Consider the following 10,522-nt stretch of genomic DNA (forward strand, 5'->3'; position numbering starts at 1 on the left):
GATGCAGCAATCAAACAGTATTTCGGTCCCTGGTTGTCGAGTGGTAAGGGTTCCATGCTCTCAACGTTGTGTCCTTGGTTCAATTCCCATCCAGGGAAGTTGTACTTTTAATTCAAAACCTTATAAAAAAAAGAGTTCATTTATTTTACAGATCTATATGCAAATCATGTATAAAAAATAAGAATTATTGACTTGAACATCATTAATTAATACATAAATTATTTTGTAAATCTTTTACCATTTATTTTGCCATGAGCATGTGAGGCACTTTTATCCCGATCTCATTGGGTTTAATTTTGGTACAAATGACGAACCGGCGGCTGGGTTAAGGAAAGGTTTACGTAGTGCAGTCGTTATCATGTTCACTTCCCACATGAAATGTCCCTGGTTTGAGCCTGAGCGCGTGCTTTATTTCAGAATATATTTGCTGTGAAATAAATTGAACAAAAGTAGCCTCAGGTTCCTTGTCTTATGAGCAATGAACATTTTAAAACAATCTCCTAAAATACAGGGTGAGTAAAGTCAGATTTATGGATTGAGTCGGCACAACTAGGGCTTTCTGATCCAGAAGATTCGGGGGGGGTGTTAATTTGGGAGTTTGACGACTTTGAAATGAACATTTTTGACTTGTGCAGCTTCGGTCAGAGAAATGTTTGTGAAATGATTTTTTCACAGAAAGGGTTTCAGAATTACACCTTCTGGCTTAACACTTCTCTCTGGGCAATAAGTTCAGCAGTTGTTTCTATAGTGTAATGGTTATCACGTTTGTCTCACACCCGAAAAGGCCCCGGTTCAAGCCTGGGCAGAAACATCATTTTAGAATATATTTACTGTGAAATAAATTGAAAAAAGTACCCCAGGTTCCTTGTCTTCTGAGCAATGAGCATTTGAAACCAATTTCAAAAATTCAGAGTGTGTTAAGTCAGATAGGGTGTAAAATATCATGCATGATGAAAGCTCCTGAAATTATTACAGTTCAGTTATTGAAGTATTGACTGTAAGTTTGCAAAACAATCCGGGTGGGAATATTGGGCCAAAAATTCCGGTTGGAGGCTTCCCGCGGGCAATTCATTTCAAATCGGTGATGTTTTAATCACCCCGCCTCCCACAGAGTTTTATTAATTGCATGTAATTATTTGAAAAAGTTTGAATTAAAAAGTTACTTTCCGAACTCGGGCTCCCTCTGTGAATGCCTAACCACTAAACGAGCAGGATACAGATTAAATAATTTAATTCCAGACTTCATATTTTCTTTGCTGTTTCACAATAACCAGACCAATGCTCCAAAATCTGTCTCACCGTTAAACCGGTGTCAGTCAGAGAAGCACATGGGACTGAATCAGTGACTTTGCTTTTTCGTCCTGTCTTCTGAAGCGCCGAACGGTCCCAATCCGACAGTCAATGAGCTGTTGGGACGTTAGTGTATCCAGGCTGTGGGTGGCCACCCCGAGCGCAGCAGAGGAGTTTCTGCATTAGTTCTGGATAGGGGCAGTATTCCCCCTTCTCTCTTCCGCTTGTCTGTATCCCTCGGCTTTGTTTTCTGGATTTATTCCCCCGGCCTCATTTTATGTGTTTAAAAGGGAACAAAAGATGAAGTGTGCGACACTCTGGAACAATTTCTCTCACTCAAATATATCTATTTAGTGAAGTGAAATAAAGTGCAATTAAAGATTAAGGGAGAAGCCACTGTCACCCTTTTGACAGGAGAATAAACTCGCCCATGACTGTTCATCCACAGCAAGTTTAAACATAATCTTCCTGCACGGGATCCTTTCGCGTGGAAAGCAAACGTGATAACGGCTCCACTGCGGAAACCGCTCTGACCAGAAGTACAGCAGAGGGCAGCTGACCAGTGAATACATTCTGTGCTGATCGGGAATGTGTTGACTCACCTTAAACAACTTCTGTCCCTCACTGACAGCTGTCAATCCTTCTCCTCCGCTGCCTTTTACACAAACATGTCACTGATCCCCACCCACCACCCCACATCCCCATCGTGTTATCTTCCATGTTAGCATCGTGGGGCCGCGGAGGCACCTACTCTCTCCCGGCGGTTAGTGAACTCAATCAGTCTGTAAAATTAAAGGGGAACAAGTGTCCCGCAAAGGGCAGGGGAAGGAAGAGAGTCTGTAACCTGGGTTTAAATGTTTGTCAAAGGCTACCTGTCCTGTTGTGTATTTCCAGCAGTTTCCTACTTTCACAGGTGGAGATACCGGGGCTGGACCATGCTCCTAAAATACAATGAGGTCGGGATAAAAGTTCCTCACATACTCAGGGCAAAATAAATGATTGAAGTTCGACAATGGATTAATTAATGATGTTTAAATCAATGAATCGTTTTTTCCACATGAGATGCATGTAACTCTTTCTTCTAAGGTTTTAATTTTGATGGAAATGCAATTTCCCTGGCCGGAAATCGACCCAGGGCCGCGGTGGTGAGAGCGCCGAATCCTAATCACTTCACCACCAGGGAACGCTGCATTGCTGCATCGCTGCATCGTAATGCTTGGTGTCATTATTGTCCTTTTCAAACCACTTGTTTCACACCGAAACACATCGTAACCTTGGTCTGAATTTAACGCCACGTGATTCTTTGAAATCACCTTTAAATGATTGGGTAAAACCACTCCTCATACCACCGAAAAACAGTTTCGATTCCAGGTCAGGGCGGTAACTTCTGTAACAGCTTTTTTCAATTCAAAACCTTATAAAATTGACGACATGTAGCTAATATGAAAAAATAAGAATTCATTTAATCACCGTTAAATAACCGATAACCTTTTTCAGGATGAAATAAATAATAATATAGTTACTGAGGGGCAGTAGTATCTTTAATCATTCATTTTCTCATTACATGTGATGAATTTTTATCCCTATCTCATTTACATGCTGTATGAGAAATTATAAGTGTTTATGACTCAGTTGGAAAACCATTGATTGTGTGTGTGTCTATTCTTGATAGGAGGAGCACTTGAGACCGAAGTTCCAGTTCGAAATATGTATCAATAGAATCAATTTTCACCAGTTCCATTAAACCCAATAACATAATTTATTTTGATTGGACTGGATGGAGGAACATGATCCATGTAAAAAATTGTGATCGTTTTACTTGTGCGCAATGCTCATGCAATTATTGGAGTGGGAACTCACTGGATAACAGCAAAGCTAGCAATGTTTGCGGAATATATTCGTGCAGCCAAAATGCACAATGACAACCCGGAACTGTGCGGCACCGAATCCTCGGGGAAAAACATTAAAAGGCTTCGCCCGGAGATGGGTTTGGATTAACCATCTTTCAGTTACCAGCCGAATGCTCTAAACCATTGCGCCACAGATACACACTGCAAAACATGCAAAACCAGGGTGTCAGTCAGTTAAAGCTTCAGGTTGCTCCGACCCGTATGGAACGTATCCACTCTCAGTTTTACTTTTCCCAATTAAAGTGTGGGACATTCATTGTGGATGTGTGGTAGCAGTCTGGTCCCGCACACTGCAGACACTTCCATGTCACCACCAACCAGCTCTCCCACAACCGGTGTGATCTACTTTCCAGCCTTCCAGTGCCTTGTCTGTGACGAAGTATGTTTCAAACGTTTTGCCATAATTGGTTCCATGGTGTAATGGTGAGCCCTCTTGATTTTAAATCTAGCGATCTGAGTTTAAATCTCGGTGAAACCTAAATTCTTGTTGTCGCAGCTGCTGAAAATTTGGGAAAAACAAGTGAAAGACACCTGGTGCTGGTGGGCAGTTTTGTTGCCTTTGTCATTGATGCTTGATCGACAAGTCGAGATGTCAAATTGTTTGCTCAACCGTCAGTTATCTGCTACAAATCAGCGGAGGACAAATCACTTTGTTGTCTAATGCTGCCTTTGCCTGCACAATGTGTGCTGAGATTATCTGTGCAATATGCATTCCGCAGGATGAATAAAAGCAATGCTTTTTGAAATGCAGGCACTGCATGTTTTGCACTCGACAAAACGTTGCATTTTCTTTTCATTCATTTTACATTAATGAATTGCAATGCCAACGCACTTTTTACGTGGCAAGATCGATAATTAGCAGAGCAGAATGAAAAGATCGCAAAGTTTCTGTTGAAAGAATGGACTCAGTCGAGAATATTTTGTGGATTTTATTTTTCTGAGGCTATTTTCCCTGTGCTGGGGACACCCTGCGCAGATATGTGAAAAAGCTGGTTTTGTTAAAACTTCAGAGAACGCATGGAAGTTAGCTGGGACAAAAGACCTGTCAGTCATCCATTGACAAAAGAGCTGTCGGCCAGGAAGGGGGGCCACTGACAAAGCAACTCTAATTTGTAAAAGCCCACTTCTCACTTCCATCTCAGAAGGAGACACAGAATAATGCACCCACCAGCCTGGCCAGCCAAGGAGGAGCTGGGTCTTTCCCAACACAAAGGCTCAGAGAGATGCCCAGACTAAGGGCCATCAGCCCAATGCATGGGTGGGATGGCCCATCACTGACTAAGTACCCGTGCTTAGAAACAAAGGGGTTTTAAAGATTGGCGGGAAAGATAGGGGTAGCAAGACTCCCAGAAAGACAGGGTCCTTTCCACTTTACTTTTAGCTTGGAGCTTGGTGTGAAGCTTGGAGCTTGCAGCTTGCAGCTTGTGTCTGGAGAGAGCCCCCTCTCCCTCTCGCTCTCGCTCTACCGATTGATGTACCAGAGGAAGGGGCCACAGTACTGCAGAAGAAGCCACCGAGACTGAAGACCAGGCAGTGAGCTGAGCAAGGAAACTGGCTGCGTGTAGTGGTGAACATGGTCGCGAGTGTCCCAAGCCAGTAACCAGATATCACAGGCCAGCTGGGTAAGGGCTCAGGGTTTTCTCAGAAGTGAAGCTTTTCAGGGCTATTCTGGGGAGGGTAATTCATTGGTAGGGGTGGGGTTAGACTCCACCAGGGAATTACTGCGTGTTACTAGGTCTCATTTCTGTACTGTATGTATATTGTTTGTAACCTGGATTTAATTCTCCACAGAGACAGTGATTTCGTTTAGCAGTGCATGTTTTAGCCATTGTATGTTAGACCAAATAAATATACAACGATTTATCACCGAAGCATCCCTTTCCGTGACTTATTTAATTTACACTCAGAATAATAATTCCCGGATCTAGAACTTTCGTAAGGTGGGGGCGATTCAAACCGTCCGTCTGGCAACTGGGCGAGGATCACAAACACTTACAATATTTACTAAAGGATATACTAGCTCTGGAGGCAGTTCAGAGAAGGTTCACTGGGTTGACTCCGGAGATGAGGGGTTAACTTATGAGAAAAGGTTGAGTAGGTTGGGCCTCTACTCATTGGAATGAAGAAGAATGAGAGGTGATCTTATCGAAACGTATAAGGTAATGAGGGAGCTTGATAAGGTGGATGCAGAGAGGATGGTTCCACTGATAGGGGAGACTAGAACTTTGGGACATAATCTCAGAATAAGGGGCCTCCCATTTAAATCTGTGATGAAAGGAATTTCTTCTCTCAGAGGGTTGTAAATCTGTCGAACTCACTGCCTCAGAGAGCTGAGAAAGCCACGACATTTGATAAATTTAAGACAGAGATAGCTTCTTAACTGATAAGGGAATAAGGCTTCTGGGGAACGGGCAGGTATGTGGACTTGAGTCCATGATCGGATCAGCCATGGCCATATTAAATGGCGGAGCAGGCTGCAGGGGCCATATGGCCTACTCCTGCACCGAGTTCTCAAGTTCTTATGTCTTGAATAGCGACACACAAAAAAATGCTTTGATCATGGTTAAACCTTAACTTCACGTTTGTCAAACAGTTGGCTCATTGGTCTCGGGCTGTGATTTCCCTTCGGAGTTGTTCATTGAAATTTACGAGGGGTCCCAGAGGAGACCTGATATTGCTCGCAAATTTTGAAATTGCATCGAACTTTTGCAAAGAAGGACTTGCATATCTGCAGCGCCTTTCAGGAACTCATGACGCCCCAAAGCGCTTTACAGCCATTGAGTTATGTTTGAAGTGTTGTAGTTTGGGGAAAGATGTGCCCAGATCACCAAATATGAACCTCAACTCTTTCCAAAGAGTTTGGTGCAGACAATCAGGCGTCTCAGGGACTTGGAATTTCTTTGAATAAGTTTTGCTTGTACCTGCATTCAAGCTTGAAACAGCAACTGGGCTTCCATCTCATGGGAGGTTTGGGGTTGATGTGCGTCGCTTTCAATCTTTGAAATTTCACCAAGCAAAGAAACGGTGAATCCAACTGTCCCTGAAAGCATTTAGTTCCCATTTAATCACAGGAATATCCTCAGCCAGGAGCTGAAAAGGAATTAAAACTTAATACCGGCTTCGGGACAATCAGAATACTTTGTCACACACAAGGCACCGGAAGGCTGGAAGGTAGATCACACCGGTTGTGGGAGAGCTGGTTGGTGGTGACATGGAAGTATCTGCAGTGTGCGGAACCAGACTGCTTCCACGCATCCACAATGAATGTCCCTTCATTTATTTGGGAAAAGTACAACTGAGAGTGGACAAGTTCCATACCGGTCAGAGCAATCTGAAGCTTTGACTGACTGACACCCTGGTTGTGGATGTGTTGCACCTTATACTTCCATCAGTCTCTGTGGCGCAATGGGTTAGTGCTTTTGGCTGTTAACCAAAAGGTTGCTGGTTCAAGGCCACCCAAATACAAAGTGTTTAACTGTTTTTCCCCGAGTATTCGGTGCCGCACAGTCCCAGGTTGTCATTGTGCGTTTTGGCTGCACGACTATATTCCGCAAATGTTGCCAGCAGTGCTATGATCCAGTTTGTTCCCACTCCAATATTTCATGAGCATTCAGTTCAAGTAAAACGATAACAATTTTTTACATGGATCATGTTCCTCCATCCAGCCCACTAGAAATAAATTATGTGATTGGGTTTAAAGAAACTGGTGGAAATTGATTCTATTAATACATATACGGAGCCCAAGTTTCCACATGATTTGCGCCTGATTTTTAGGAGCAACTGGTGGAGAACAGACTATCTTAGAAATCGCAATTCTCCACATTAAATTTTCTGCAGTTCTAGTCAGGTAGAACAGTTCCACTTTGGAACAGAATTTTTTCTTCAAAAGGGGGCATGTCCGGCCACTGACGCCTGATTTCAAAGTTTCGACAGTGAAAACGTCCTCCAAACTAAGTTAGAATGTAGCAAGTGAAGATTTTTGTCGAACTCAAAAAACCTGTTCTCCACATTAAAAAATCAGGCGCAGATTACAAATTAGGCGAACATGCGCAAGAACATAAGAACATAAGGAATAGGAGCAGGAGTCGGCCATACGCCCCTCGAGCCTGTTCCATCATTTAATACGATCATGGCCGATCCGATCATGGACTCAGGTCAACTTCCCTGCCCGCTCCTCAAAGCACAGGACAAATGATTGAAGTATCGACTGTCCCTCAGTTAGCATTTCTTTTATTGTGCAAAAGAAGGTGAGGGGTTAATTTACCATGAAAGCAACACAAAAGCAATTTACACAGATGCCGTCGAGGCTAGGGGTTCTCAAGTGCGTGTTTTTGTTTCACATTGTTCATCACAGCTTGTACTTCAGTCTTGCCAGGTAAAAAGTGCATTGGCATTGCAATGCATTAATGTAAATGCTTGGCATGAAAAGAAAATGCAAATTTTTTCGAGTACAAAACATGCAGTGCCTGAATTTCAAAAAGCGTTGCTTTTATTCATCCTGCTGAAAGCATATTGCACAGATAATCTCAGCACACATTGTGCAGGTAAAGGCAGCATTAGATAAAACAACTGGTTTCTCCTCAGCTGATTTGTAACAGGTAACTGATGGTTGAACACACGATTTGACAACTCGACTCGCAGATCAAGCATCACTGACAAAGGCAACACAACTGCCCCCCAACACCAGGTGTCTTTCACTTGTTTGTCCCAAATTTTCAGCCACTGGGACAACAAGAATTGAGGTTCCACTGAGATTTGAACTCAAATCACTGGATTCAAAGTCCAGAATGCTCACCATTGCACCATGGAACCCACCACACAAAAATCTTTGAAACAGTTCTTAAAAACAAAAAAATCATCTCCAACATTGCACTTTGGCTCGGCCTTTTCTCATATTTCATGTCAGTTTCCCTTCTTTGCACTCTGCTAATTATCGACGCAGAGCAATTCACACAGATGCCGTCGAGTAGCTGTTTCTGTTTCACACTGTTCATCACAGCTTGTACTTCAGTCTTGCAAGGTAAAAAGTGCGTTGGCATTGCAATGCATAAATGTAAAATACTTGGCATGAAAAGAAAACGCAACGTTTTGTCGAGTGCGAAGGTTCACCAGACTGATTCGCGTGATGGCAGGACCGACATATGAGGAGAGACTGGATCGACTGTGCCTTTATTCACTGGAGTTTAGAAGAATGAGAGGGGATCTCATAGACACATATAAAATTTTGATGGGACTGGACAGGTTAGATGCAGGAAGAATGTTCCCAATATTGGGGAAGTCCAGAACCATGGAACACAGTCTCGGAATAATGGGTAAGCCATTTAGGACCGAGATGAGGAGAACCTTCTTCACTCAGAAAGTTGTTAACCTGTGCAATTCACTACTGCAGAGAGTTTTTGATCACAGTTCATTGGATATATTCAAGAGGGAGTTCGATGTGGCCCTGACGGCTAAAGGGATCAAGAGGTATGGAGACAAAGCAGGAATTGGATACTGAGGTGAATGATCAGCCATGATCTTATTGTGTGATGGTGCAGGCTCGAAGGGCTGAATGGCCTACTCCTGCAAGTATTTTCTATGTTTCGATGTTTCTATGAAGTGCCTGCATTTGAAAAAGCGTTGCTTTTATTCATCCTGCGGAATGCATATTGCACAGATAATCTCAGCACACATTGTGCAGGCAAAGGCAGCATTCGACGACAAACTGATTTCTCCTCCGCTGATTTGTAAAAGGTAACTGATTGTTGAGCAGACGATTTGACAACCAGACTTGTGGATCAAGCATCAATGACAAAGGCAACAAAACTTCCCCCCAACACCAGGTGTCTTTCACTTGTTTGTCCCAAATTTTCAGCCACTGGGACAACAAGAATTGAGGTTCTACTGAGATTTGAACTCAGATCACTGGATTCAAAGTCCAGAGTGCTCACCTTTACACCATGGAACCCACCACACAAAAATCTTTGAAACAGTTCTCAAAAACAAAAAAATCATCTCCAACATTGCACTTTGGCTCGGCCTTTTCTCATATTTCATGTCAGTTTCCCTTCTTTGCACTCTGCTAATTATCGACGCAGAGCAATTCACACAGATGCCGTCGAGCAGCTGTTTCTGTTTCACACTGTTCATCACAGCTTGTACTTCAGTCTTGCAAGGTAAAAAGTGCGTTGGCATTGCAATGCATAAATGTAAAATGCTTGGCATGAAAAGAAAACGCAACGTTTTGTCGAGTGCGAAGGTTCACCAGACTGATTCGCGTGATGGCAGGACCGACATATGAGGAGAGACTGGATCGACTGTGCCTTTATTCACTGGAGTTTAGAAGAATGAGAGGGGATCTCATAGACACATATAAAATTTTGATGGGACTGGACAGGTTAGATGCAGGAAGAATGTTTCCAATATTGGGGAAGTCCAGAACCATGGAACACAGTCTCGGAATAATGGGTAAGCCATTTAGGACCGAGATGAGGAGAACCTTCTTCACTCAGAAAGTTGTTAACCTGTGCAATTCACTACTGCAGAGAGTTTTTGATAACAGTTCATTGGATATATTCAAGAGGAGTTAGATGTGGCCCTGACGGCTAAAGGGATCAAGAGGTATGGAGACAAAGCAGGAATTGGATACTGAGGTGAATGATCAGCCATGATCTTATTGTGTGATGGTGCAGGCTCGAAGTGCTGAATGGCCTACTCCTGCAAGTATTTTCTATGTTTCGATGTTTCTATGAAGTGCCTGCATTTCAAAAAGCGTTGCTTTTATTCATCCTGCGGAATGCATATTGCACAGATAATCTCAGCACACATTGTGCAGGCAAAGGCAGCATTCGACGACAAACTGATTTCTCCTCCGCTGATTTGTAAAAGGTAACTGATTGTTGAGCAGACGATTTGACAACCAGACTTGTGGATCAAGCATCAATGACAAAGGCAACAAAACTTCCCCCCAACACCAGGTGTCTTTCACTTGTTTGTCCCAAATTTTCAGCCACTGGGACAACAAGAATTGAGGTTCCACTGAGATTTGAACTCAGATCACTGGATTCAAAGTCCAGAGTGCTCACCATTACACCATGGAACCCACCACACAAAAATCTTTGAAACAGTTCTCAAAAACAAAAAAATCATCTCCAACATTGCACTTTGGCTCGGCCTTTTCTCATATTTCATGTCAGTTTCCCTTCTTTGCACTCTGCTAATTATCGACGCAGAGCAATTCACACAGATGCCGTCGAGCAGCTGTTTCTGTTTCACACTGTTCATCACAGCTTGTTCTTCAGTCTTGCAAGGTAAAAAGTGCGTTGGCATTGCAATGCATAAAT

General features: G+C 43.0%; 3 non-coding genes across 3 annotated transcripts; all 3 read right to left on the bottom strand.

The window, feature by feature from the left end:
- Positions 1 to 7,940: 7,940 nt before the first annotated feature.
- Positions 7,941 to 8,012, bottom strand: trnaq-uug (transfer RNA glutamine (anticodon UUG)). The gene has a single exon. It is a non-coding gene; the product is annotated as a tRNA-Gln (tRNA).
- Positions 8,013 to 9,075: 1,063 nt separating this feature from the next.
- On the bottom strand, positions 9,076 to 9,147 carry trnaq-uug (transfer RNA glutamine (anticodon UUG)). Its single transcript has one exon. It is a non-coding gene; the product is annotated as a tRNA-Gln (tRNA).
- Positions 9,148 to 10,209: 1,062 nt separating this feature from the next.
- Positions 10,210 to 10,281, bottom strand: trnaq-uug (transfer RNA glutamine (anticodon UUG)). Its single transcript has one exon. It is a non-coding gene; the product is annotated as a tRNA-Gln (tRNA).
- Positions 10,282 to 10,522: the final 241 nt, after the last annotated feature.

Source organism: Pristiophorus japonicus, unplaced genomic scaffold (genome assembly GCF_044704955.1).
Source record: "Pristiophorus japonicus isolate sPriJap1 unplaced genomic scaffold, sPriJap1.hap1 HAP1_SCAFFOLD_43, whole genome shotgun sequence".
NCBI lineage: Eukaryota > Metazoa > Chordata > Chondrichthyes > Pristiophoridae > Pristiophorus > Pristiophorus japonicus.